At 51.4% G+C, this 12,413-nt stretch overlaps 1 long non-coding RNA gene across 3 annotated transcripts; it reads right to left on the bottom strand.

The window, feature by feature from the left end:
- Positions 1 to 5,152: 5,152 nt before the first annotated feature.
- Positions 5,153 to 12,154, bottom strand: LOC123798895 (uncharacterized). Of its 3 annotated transcripts, none has more exons than XR_006781426.2 (7): positions 11,681 to 12,154; positions 10,720 to 10,873; positions 10,542 to 10,620; positions 9,671 to 9,767; positions 9,319 to 9,398; positions 9,050 to 9,226; positions 5,153 to 8,643 (listed from the first exon to the last, which is right to left on the bottom strand). It is a non-coding gene; the product is annotated as an uncharacterized LOC123798895 (long non-coding RNA). The 3 variants fall into 3 exon arrangements; XR_006781427.2 differs by having other exon boundaries at positions 5,153 to 7,437; XR_015721858.1 differs by having other exon boundaries at positions 10,542 to 10,617.
- Between the last annotated feature and the right edge of the window lie 259 nt (positions 12,155 to 12,413).

The following is a 12,413-nucleotide window of genomic DNA, read 5'->3' as shown; positions in this document are numbered from 1 at the left end:
GTGTCTTAAAAACAATACCAAAAGCACGGGTGACAAAAGAAAAAATTGATAAATTGGATTTCATCAAAATTAAAAACATTTGCACTTCAAACACGCTAACAAGAGAGTGAAAAAACAACCCACAGAATGGGAGAAATATATGCAAATCATGTATCTGAGGAAATTTATATTTAGAATATATAAAAAACTATCATGACTCAATAATAGAAAGACAAATAATCTAATTTAAAATGGGCAAAGGATTGAAAATGGGCAGAGGACCTGAATAGACATTTTCCAAAGCAGACGTCCAGATGGCCAACAGACACATGAAAAGATACTCAACATCACTCATCATCAGGGAAATGCAAATCAAAACCACAATAAGATAATCACCTCACAATTGTCAGAATGGCTAAAATAAAAAAGACAAGCTATAACAAGTGTTGTCCAGGAAATGGAGAAAAGGGAACCTCATGCGCTGTTGGGGGGAATATGAACTGGTGCGGCCTCTATGGAAAACAATATGGCGGCTCCTCAAAAAACTAAAAATAGAACTACTATATGATCCAATCATTCCACTACTGGGTATTTACCCAAAGAAAATGAAAACACTAATTCGAAAAGATACATGCACCTCTATGTTTACTGCAGCATTATTTACAATAATCAAGGTATAGAAGTAACCCAAGTGTCCATCAATAAATAAATGGTTTAGAAGATGTGGTGGACAATGGACTATTACTCAGCCATATAAAAAAGAATCAGACCTTGCCATTGGTGACACCATGGGTGGACCTAAAGGGTGTCACTCTATGTGAAATAAATCAGAGAAAGAAAAATACCATATGATTTCACTTATATGTAGAATCAAAAAACAAAACAAATGAATAAACAATGACAAAGAGAAACAGACTCATAAATATGGAAAACAAACTAGTGGTTGCTAGAGGGGTTGGGGGGGAGATAAAAGAAATAGGTGAAAGGGATTAAAAAGTGCAGACCTTCAGTTATAAAATAAATAAGTCACAGGGAAGAAAAGTCCAGCATGAGGAATATAGTCAATAATATTGTAATAACTTTGTGTGATGACAGATGGTAACTATACTTATTATGGTGAACAGCATATAATGTCGTACACCTGAAACTAATATATTGTTACATGTCGTACACCTGAAACTGGTAAGTGCCCCAGCTGCACCTTGCTCATTCAAACCCTGCTCCCAAGAAAGGATCTGATCCCCGGCCCTGCCGTGTGCATCAGCAACCCCCCCCCGCCAAGGGTGAAGACCCACTACAGGGACCCCTCAGCCTCTCAGGAGTGGGGTCTCCAAACCCTTCCTGCCCCCACCCCACAGGCTTAGGCCCAGGAGCCCATTCTAATGCACACAGAGTTGCAAGGGCCCAACCCACTGGGATTAGTTGCTCCCATCAAAGGTTGGGATGCAAGAGCTGTGCTGGAGATTTCGGGAAGGTGGGGGGCGGCGAGGAGTATTTTAAGCCATGCTTTTCGCTGTGCAAAGAAAGTCCATCCCAAGTTAACATAGTGAAGGACTTGGCTTTCTGGGATCCAGGTGGGGGCGCACGCCGAGGCTTGCCAATCAAACCTGAGAAGCCACCAGTGATGAGGCCGAGGTAGTCCAATCAACGTCCTTGAGTGAAAGGCTCAGAAAGCAGCAAAGGAAAAGAAGCCAGACTCGCAGGAAAACCCTCCAGCCCAGGAGCCTCTGTAACCCGAATGAGGAGCCAGAGGACACTCCCCCCCTCAGGTGACTTACTTCCCTCCGCACAACCTGTGCCTTGGTCTCAAGGACAACTGCCCCGAGGTACCTCCCTGCTCAAAGGCCACTTCCTCTCTTGCCCTCCAGCCCCTGGCCCTCCCTCTGAAAGCCTCCTCCCTCAGTCCTGTTCTCCACAGAAACCAGCTCTGGCCGGTGTAGACATTAACAGAATTAATCTCAGGTGGCTCACAGTCACTGGGATGAGGGTGACCAGGATGCGAGCTGCTGGGTAGCCCTCTAAAGAGGTCGGAAGGCCCCCTCAGGGCCGGTCTGGAGAGGAAGGAGCATGGCCGCCACTGCTGGGCGTGGACACATGGGTGCACCTGGGCCGACTCCACCCACAGCTGCCACAACAACGTGGACCAGATCAGGGTGAGGCTGCCCCCAGGCTCCGAGAGGTGTCTGCCCATCAGAGCTGAGGTGACCCACTCTCACTGTGGCCACGAGGGAGTCCAGCACTGGGAGTGCCTGGCATTCTCAACTTCTCCGTTGGGAGGAGGGTTCTGCCTCATCAGGTGGGGGATCCCCCAAATACAGGAAGGAGATAAATTCACAAGGCATGACAGATGACCATTTTGCATAAATACCCAGAGGAAGGGCATCCAACCCTACTCTTCCTGCTCCCTGCCTTCCTGAACCAGCGAGATCTCTTGAGCTTGACAACAGTCACTCGGGCCATCATGGCTGAGTCAGCTATTCGACACATATTTGTTGAGGTCCCAGGCCCAGTGCAAGGGTCCCATTACTTGGAAAAGCTCCCCAGAAGAGTGTTCCACACACAGCAGTCACAATATTTCCTCTGGGCCAAAGGCTCTGCTTCCCTGGGCTGCAGTAAACTGGAGGCTGGAACACAAGAACATCTCTAAAAAGATGTCCTTTTACATTTTTTCAAATTAAGGTCTAATTGACAGATAACATTGCATAGTGTCAGGTATATTTGCGTATGTTGTGATGTGAGCACAGTAAGTCTAGCCAACACCCACTACTGCACAGAGTTGCACATTTTTTTTAATGATGAGAACCTTTAAGGTTTACTCTCTTGACTAATTTCCAATATTCAATACAGTATTATCAATATAGTCACCATGCTGTACATTACAATCCCGTGGCTTTATTTTACAACTGGAAAGTTGTGCCTTTTGACCTCCTTCACCCATTTTGCTCGTCCCCCACCCCTAGCCTCTGATAACCACCCATCTGTTCTCTGTATCTACGAGCTTGTTTTTGTTTTGTTTTTAGATTCCACATATAAGTGGCAATCATACAGCACTTGTCTTCCTCTGTCCGACTTACTTCACTTAGCATAATGCCACAAGGTCCATCTATGCTGTGGCATATGGCAAGATTTCATTCTTTTTCATGGCTGAGTCATCTTCCATTGTACACATAACACCACATCGTCTTCATCTACTCATCTGTCTGTGGACACTTAGGTTGATTCCATTTCTTGGCTTCTGGAAATAATCCTGTAATGAACATGGGGTTGCAGATATCTTTTCAAATTAGTGCTTTTGTTTCCTTGGGATAAATACCCAGAAGTGGAATGGCTGGATCGTATCCTTCTACAACCTAAAAAGGGAAATCTGGGTGGAGGGAGGACCAGTGTGACATCTGTCATGCTCCTACAGCGACAGAGACGTTCAAACCACCCACCGCACTAGAGTTCATCAGAAAATAACTTCTACAGCGGACAGTACCGGCAACATCTTTCTGCTAGATACCACAGACTATTCTGGGCAGTATTTTGAAAACGAAACTTATTTATTAAAAGCTCACATGAGAACGCAAAAGGACCTGAGGTTCACTTGACTGCTTTGCTGTAGGGAGTGACCCAAGATCATGAGGGGGAGTACCCTGGGGACACAGCAGTGGCCTGAAAGCTTAGTTCTTTTGTCCCCGCTGTCCCACTAATTGGCCACATAACCATGGGCAAGTCAGTACAGCCTCAGTTTTCTTGCCTGCAAAATAAAGGTGACCCCCCCGGAGTTCTTGGGTGGCAAACATCAGGAATCCATATGGAGGGGCGTTTGTGATCAGAGAACCAGGCTGGCGGCGGGGGGGGGGGGGGGTGTGTGTGTGGTCTCCTGCAACCTGAGGGCTGGAAGCAGCTGGGCCTCAGGAAGGTTGGGAAAGTGGTCTTTCTGCAACTAACATTTACTGAGCTACCACACTATGTGCCAGGCCATTTCAAGGCCCTGGGATCCAGTGATGAACAAAGCCCAGGATCTCTGCTCTCAAGGAGCTTAGGGTGAACTAGTAAGCAAATGAATGTCTGCGATGGCACTAAAGATGTCACATGCGATCAAGACACGAAAGCAGGCTAATGTGATAGAGTGTGGCTGCAGGAGGGGCCCTTTGAGAGTGTCACTGCCTGAGGAGGTGTCATTTAAGAACCTTCCTGATTGTCAGGAATGAGGCAGTATGGGAAAGATAGGGGTTAAGGGTTCCAGGCGGAGGAAACAACATGCTCAAAACCTCGGATGGGAACAGGTTGTGTTGCTTGTGCCTAATGTGCCCCGAGTTCTATCAGCCAGAGCTGGGGGTCTGTGTGAAGTCTGAGAGGGAGTCAGGGGCCTGCCAGTGCGGGGCCTGAGGGCATCTTGGCTTGGATTCTCTTTCCACCTCCTCTCTCGGGGCTGATGTGTCTGCTTCACGGTTCTTCCATCTGCAGACTGCTTTCCTCTGCTGCCTTGGCCACACAGCAGAACAGGACTGCCCTTGGGTACCAAGTTCACCCTTGGTCGACTCACTCACAGGGACTGTCTCAATCACTTTCCAGGAAAGCGCTGGTCACATGGGCATCGCTGGTCCAATCACCTGTAGCCCAAACCATGGCGGATGCCAGGAGCCAAGCTGGGCTCCAGGAGTTCCATGGTGATTACAGGGCAAAAATTACCTCCCCGAGATGGTCATGGACTAGGGGGCCCTCTCCCAGCCCAATGATTCCGAGAATGCAGAATTCACAGCATTCTGAAGCAGTCTCCAAGTTCAGGAGGAGTTGATTTAAATCAGTTCTCCCACCTGAGTGAGCTCCAGAGCTACCTGGAGGGTTTGGTAGAACACAGATGGCTGGACCCCCACCTCAGAGTTTCTGATTCAGTAGGTCTAGGAGGCAGCCTGAAAATTTGCATTTCTAACAAGTTCTGATGATGCTTTACATGCTTTGGTTCCCAAAGTGGAGTCCGGCGCCCTGGCCCTGCCAGTTTCCTCAACCTGCGGGTTCGGGAGCCTGGACTGGAGTCAGGGGTAGCGCCTGGCGTGTGCAACCAGCGTTCTGGATCCCTCTGGACACCAGGGTTTGAGAATCATGGTTTTAAAATGTTTCAGAACACCAGAAACGCTTCTGTTCCCAGCCTTGAGTGTCACCGTGGGGAAATAAAAGGTGTCCAGCCACTGAACGTTTGCTCAGGTTAAAATGGTTAATTAATCAGTGTATTTGGATTGAAACAAGACAAAACAAGCCCTCCACTTTCACCAGAGGAGATGAGGGTTTTCTCAGTCTAGCCTCTGGGTGGGTAAGAGCCCTTTTCTCTGGGCATATTCATTTCTTCCTGCAGGAGGAGACCGGGTCCTACTCACGGAGGGGCTCGCTGCTCAGCGTCCATAAATACTGGGAGTAAGTTTGGGGACGCGCCCTCCCAGCCCCGGGTCCCGCGGTCCCGCCGGCGACCTGCCGCCTGCCGGGAGGTCGGCGCCAAGGCCTCACGGGGGGTCCGCCAATGAAGCGCCGAGGAACTCCATGACCTCATCGGGAGGCTCTCTCACTGGCTGCCGCCGCCGCGCCGGGCCCGCCCCTTCCATTAGGGCTCGGGATTTCTGCGTGGACCCCGCCCCCTAGAGTGAAGGCCCCTTGGATTCCTAACAGGGTCTGCGAGCTTCGCAGGTTTCTCTTCAAACGCATTCCCCAGAAGAAAACTTCTGCTTCCTGAGAAAGATTTGAGTGTTCCTTTCAACCTGCCAGAACACTGGTTTTCTGCGCTGACGTTTCACTGATAATCTGGGGTTTAGGGGGTGCTCGCATCCTTTCCTAAGTACCCGACACATCACACTTACATCCCGCTTGCTGTAATCATGTATTCTAACGAGCTTTGTCTTCCTTCGCAGTGGATGAATTTCTCAAGCCCGATCATACTGTGCAATGCTAGTGATCTTCTCTCTGACATTTAACCTGGGAATTAACTGACGTCCAGAGACGGAATAGGACTTTCACAAGGTCACACAGCAGGTAAATTACAGAGATGAAAATCAGATCCGGGGCTCCTAACTCCAACTTTGGTGTCACACATTCGCCACTCTGGCAAGCCGACCATACCTGAAATCATTTTTCAATGCTTAGCTCAGGGGTTGCCTCCTCCAGGAAGACCACCTGTCCTGAAGCCCCGCAGTGGGCCGGGGGCTTCCCCAGTCCAACTACGCAGCTATCATTGACTTCTTTGTCCCTTTGCCCAATTGGACTGTAAGTTCCTTGAGGGATGGCATCGCATTTTATACAATTCTGTATCCTCATAACCTAACACTGGAACACAATAGATGCTTAATTGTGCTTGTTGAATTAAACTGTGGAAACTTTTGCATGGTAATGGCCTTGTCCAGGGAAAGATCCCTCGCAATTCCTAACGAAAGTAGATTCTGTGTTTTTGAGGCTCTTTGACAAAGAACAAGAATTAGCTTCTTTTTATTAGCAAAGTGTTTGAAATGAAAATGTCACAACTGTTCGCTAATACAACTCTGTAGGAACAACCAGATCTTTTGTGTTCACTGGGTTTCTGATTGCCCTTTCAAACTCCAGATGTGTGAATCAACCATTTTTCAAATCAAACCAGCCCATGTATTTTCCTCTGTGCAAGGTCTGCCAGGAAGCTTAAAAATCATTCTAGTTACACTCTTGACTAGGTGACAGGTACAATGTTCTCCTCTGTATCCATGTAGTTTTTGATCTTTATTTTGCTGTTCATTCATACGTACAGGTGGGTATTTTATCGTAAGCCCACTCTTTGCCTTTCTGGAAGAAGGTAGGACAGGTGGTATACAAGCTACCAGGAAAGTGTCCCCAGAACTCTGAGTGTGAAAAAGCACTCATGAAGATTAAGGGATTCCTATCACACAAACTCAAACCAAAGCCAACTTGGTTGTTATTTTGGTGTCCAAAGCCTATGCCAGGTCATGATGGATGGAGACGGGTGGTGGAAATTCACAGAACTGGTCCAGCCTCATCCTGGGCAGGGGACACGGATTTGGGACATGTGCATATTCTCAGCCTTGGAGAGGAAGGCTCAAGAATGGGACCAAGACAGTTCTCAGAGCTTTTCCAGGGCCTGAAGGATGACCTTTTATAGACTTCCCCTTCTCTGGTTCCAAATCCGTGCTCACCAAGCAACCTCTTAACAGATTCAGCACTGCATGCATCCTGACATTGGGAATGGGGTCTCCAGGGATAGGACACTGCGTAGGAACGGCTTCCATCATAAATGAAAGTTGCCATGGAGGTGCACATTCATCTGTGGTGAGCTTCCTTAGAGGGAGCAGGTGGAGCAAGTCCCCGGAGCACTCACGTGTTTCTGGACTTGGCAAAGCTGAAGGCCAGCCTAGGAACATGGTTTCCACACGCAGGTCATGCCAGGCCCAGGCCCTCCTTGGGCAGCCAGCCAGCCTCCTGTCCCTGGCGGTCTGGCTAGCCCTGTCAGATGGCAACAGATGGTAAACTAGACACACCAGCTCCAATGTTGGCAGTGGGCTCCAGCAAGATTCCTGCTGGTTCGTCCCTACAGTGGGAACCAGGACCCCAGGCAGCAGCAGGTGGCCTTTGGGAAGAAACTCAGGGGGCCCTTAGGACACTTCAAGGGGGAGGGGCATAGAGCCATCTTGAGTCATCCGCAGAAACCCTGCTCATAACAATAGCACTGATGCCGCTTTTACACAGCAGCCTTGTTCATCAAAGTGTGGGTGCTGGAGGTGCGACACACGGAGGACGGCTGACCAGGGTGCTACCAGCACACCCCGGGGTATTCCACACCAGAGAAAAGGAAGGAACCACAGCCTTCAACACAGCGGCAACAAGGACAAATCCAAGAACACAGGAAGCAAAAAAAGCAAGTTACAGAACATGACACCATCTTTCCCAAGCGTGACACCAAACGACATCATACACTGGGCTACACAGAACATTTATGGTACGAGGGGCTGCAGAAAGCTGCTTAAGAAACAAAGCGAGGGTATAATAAACACAAAGATGAAGATGGTGGTCAACTCTGGGGTCGTCAGTCGGTGCCCTGGCATGCATTCCATTATTTTATTACCTAGGTGCCCCTGATGACATGCTTTGTGTGTATTAAGTATTTCACAATTACACACCATCCAGAGGCACAGCAGCTGTCATTACTCAAGCCCCAGGCCTGCAGGCCCCGGTGCGCTTTCCAGGTTCCTCAGGGGCGCGGCCGCCTGCCCACCTGCCCAGGGGGTGGCTGCTCCTGGCTCACCCTCCCAGGGGCGCAGGCCGCCGGGTGACAGGGCTGCCGCCCGGCACACTCAAGTCAAAGGTTAGAAGTGATTGTTCCGTCAGCACGCTGAGGCCATTGTCCTTTGCTCCTTCTGGATTTCCGTCACCCCCTTCAGCCTGACCCATCCGCTTCAGCAAGCTGATTCCCACTTCTGTGGGCCTGTCCCCCGGGATGCCCAGGCCTCGGGCACACCCATCCAGTGCAGCCCCGCCACCCTCCTTCCACTCATTCGTCCATTCAGCAAATATCTGTGGAGCACCTACTATGGGCCCGGCGCCACACTCAGTGCTGGGGATGAAGCAGGGAATAAAATCCCGCAAACCCTCTGCCCGCATGGAGCTTACATTTGAGTGAGGGGAGACGGACAATAAACACTGAATTAATACCTAGAAATCAAGAAGAAAGAAGACAAAAACCACAGCGAGACGAAGGATAGGGAGTGAAGGGAATGGCAGGGAGTGGGTCTGGATAAGGTGGTTGGGGAAGACCTTCCTGAGGAGGTGACCTTGGGACAGAGGTGACCTGGGGCAGAGACCTAAAGGAAGGGAGGGGGACCACCTGGATATCTGTGGAAGAGCTTCCTGGCTGAGGGAGGTACAGGGCATTCCCCCTCTTGCCTTCTCCTCCTTCTCCTGGAGCTTCCCCCACCCCACCCCAGCCCAGACCCTCTCAAGCACCCTCCCCCGCTACTCACCTCATCCCCTATTCTAGTTGTAAAGGGGACCCAGGCTTTCAGGGGAGAAGGGGACTGGGAGGTTTGCAGGCCACAGAGGCACCCCCACTTGCACTGACCTTTGCTCTGAGCCTTTAGCCCATCCCCATGGCTCCTGGTAAGCTAGACTTGCTCTGGGGATTAGCGAGGAGTCAAACTTCCTGAGCGATCTTCCACTCAGCTTCTTTCTTTCTGGGCATCGCCAGGCCTCAGGGCTGTGATTTTTCACATCCTTGTAAAACCTGTAATACCAGTGCCTGGAAAAAAGATGTTGGCTTAATTACTATTATGAGCATGAATGACTTCCTACTCCTGAATTTCCCTGAGTGCCCCCTGCAGGTAAACTTACCTGGAAAACAGTCTGGGGGACTTCTCCCCATGCCATCTCTTGTATGCCTTCAGGGTCATCATGGAAGCTGCCAGAGCAGCCTGGGCAGTGGGTGAGGACCAAATCATCACAGAGGTGAGACTGTGTCCAGAGACCGTGGGGCCCATCTGGGGCTCTGCACAGCGAAGGCCCAGCAGGGTCTTTCTCGGGGCAGGTCAGGCTGACAAAGTTTGTTAGCTTCTGCTCCTGAGCCCTCTACGCCAGCGACCTCCAGGCTCAAGCAAAAGGCCTTGAGTACTCTGTTGGGTGTCTGTTACTCCCAGGGTGGCCCGCAGTGAAGGTGGAGGACTCCGATGGCATCACATATACTTACCGTTCTGTTAAGTCCTAAAGGGAAACATTCGCAGGCTGATTCCAGACCTTGACGATCTCCTGCCTCAGTCGTCCACTCTTTCATTCAAGCTGCTACACTGTGGGTGCAAGGGGGACAGAGACGCAGAGTGAAGGCTCACGGTTTTGTGCTCTTACGGTGTACTGGTACGATGTCAAGTGCTTTGCTTATATTTTCTCATTGAATTCTCAAGCAGCTCTATGGGGGGGGTAGGTAGTCTACCTGGGGGGCTGTAAGCATGTAAGGGATGGAAGGTTAAATGCCACTGGCCGGGCAGCATCTGCTGAGTTAGGGTTCAGGCTCCATTCTGCCCTCATGAAGACATAGGCCTTGTCTTGGAACCTATCAGCTGGGGGGGGGGCACAGATGGAACAGCAACGGCTCGCATGACAGCATGGCAGCTGAGGCAGGTCTGAACGCTCGTCCCTACAGAGCCCTGTCACAGAGGGCCACAGCACTGCTGTGGGGTTACATAGGACCTGTCAGCCATGGAGCAAGACTCTTTGGCCTGGGTCTCCAAGAATGCACAGGAATGTTCCTCTTGGATCAGAGGGGAGAGAACATTCTAGGCAAACGTCTGGAGAGACAGATCTCCATGCTAGAGCTGAGAGGAGAACGTGAGGGTTGGAGGTGGAGGGGAAATATCTCCTGTGGAGATTCCTTCTCCTGGTCTTCCTCTTCCCTCTTGGTGGAACCAAAGGGACCAGGCACAAAAGGGTCCCCTGCTAAAACTTTAACATATCCCTTTCCTGGGACTGTCCCCAGCATCTGAGACCGTTCGGGTCAACTGTCAACATGGGTCACTGGGGGCGCCTGCAGGTTATGTGGGTCATGGCAGAAGTTATCTCCTAACCTTCCCTCCTCACATCCAGTATCTCATTTCAGCTTCCTCGTGGTGAAGTGCCATCCACAGGTCTGTTCTCCTGGGGCTGCTGAGGAGATGAGAGATGGATGAACTTGTGTGAAACTCTTGGAAAGCTGGAGTGAGGCACCTGGAAGGGGCGATGCTGATGATGACAGTGCTTCCTCACCCCTGGCGTTCCAGAGCGTCAGCTCCATCCTCAAATGCAGTGTCCAGAATGCAACATCCTCAGCCCGGCCCCAGCTACGACCCTGGGGTATCCACAACCACCTCTCTGCTGAACTACCGGCAGTATTCTCAGCACAGCAGCCACAGTCATAGCTCTAAAATATAGGTCGGAGGGGCGCCTGGGTGGCATAGTCGTTAAGCATCTGCCTTCGGCTCAGGGCGTGATCCCGGCGTTCTGGGATCGAGCCCCACATCAGGCTCCTCTGCTATGAGCCTGCTTCTTCCTCTCCCACTCCCCCTGCTTGTGTTCTATCTCGCTGTCTGTCCGTCTCTGTCAAATAAATAAATAAAATCTTAAAAAAAAATAACATATAGGTCGGAAAGTGACACTCTTTTGTTGCAAGTCCCTCATGGACCTCCCACTTCACCAGAGGAAAAGCCAACGTCTTTAAAATGGTCCAGAAGGCCAGTCAAGAACGAAACTCCTCCCCCTACCTCTGAGCTCTCCTGCTTCACCTGGCTTCCCTCACTCCACTCCAGTCATACTGGTCTCTTTGGTCACTCTCCAACTCAGCAACATGCTCTCACCCCAGGGCCTTTGCACTGCTGTTTCCTCTGTCAAGAATGCTCTTCCCCCAGAGATATCCTCATGGCTCTCTCTCACCCTTTTTGAGTCTTCATCAAATGTCACTTCCATAAGGCTGTTGCTAACATCCATTGAAAATAGCAACATCTTCCACACCCTTGCCCTCAACTCTCCTGCTCTGTTTCTTCAGGTAGCCATCTTTACTTTCTAACTTACTACTTTATTTTGCTTATTTATTCCCCAGACTGGAAAGAAAGCTCTACCAAGGCAGACATTTTGTCTGTTTAGTTCCGCACTATACTCCTGGCATCTGAAACAGCACCTAGCACATAGCAGGTGATCACTGCAGTTATCAAATAACTGAAAGAATGCACACCTTGGACACCACCCCCAGGTCTCAGTCTGCAGAGCCGAGGCAAAGAAACCCCACTGGTGACTTTGCATCCTCCTCAGACGGCAAGGGAGCTGGCATCTCGGCTGGTGGCAGTCCTTGCCAGGCTCAGGGCAGCTCAACATTTCTGGAGCCCCTGGGCAGGTGCTGTGGGGCTGAGAAGGAGGATTCTCCTCCCACCTCGTCTGGGTGGGGGCTAAGGCTGCCAGGGGCAGAGGGGGGCCTGCCCAGGAGGACAGGCCAACCCAGGCCCAGAAGGATCTACTTGAAATCTGAGATGGCGGGACAAGCTCAGGCAGGCCTCCCCCTCACACCCGCCTCACACCAGGCCCCAGGCCCACTAGTCCTGCCTGGCCGGTGACCTTCCCCAGGGTCGCTGCCCCTTTTAGGCCTCATTCCCATCCGCCCCCTCGCAGTTTCTCCCAGACCCCCTTCCTGCCAGATCCCCACCCCTCACCCCCGCCCATCCTCACCTGCCTGCACCACGGCCGCTCCCCCTAGCGCTTCCACCTTGGGTCTCGACCCCAACCCCCGCCCCGGTCCCCCTCCAGGCCCCTCTCCCGGGCCTCCCTCCCCTTCCTGGCCTCCGCCACACCTCGCCCCTCCTCAGCCTCCCGCTGCCCCCCGCCCGGCCCCGGCCCCGGCCCCCGCCCGCCTGCCGCTCCGGCCCTGGCCGGCAGGGGCCGCTCCTCGCGGCGCCCGGGGCCCCGCCGCCACC

Source organism: Ursus americanus, chromosome 26 (assembly GCF_024610735.1).
Source record: "Ursus americanus isolate L20-20 chromosome 26, mUrsAme1.1.p, whole genome shotgun sequence".
In the NCBI taxonomy this organism is placed as follows: Eukaryota; Metazoa; Chordata; class Mammalia; order Carnivora; family Ursidae; genus Ursus; species Ursus americanus.
Note: the sequence above shows the minus strand (reverse complement) of the source record. Positions and strands in the feature narration are given on the sequence as shown.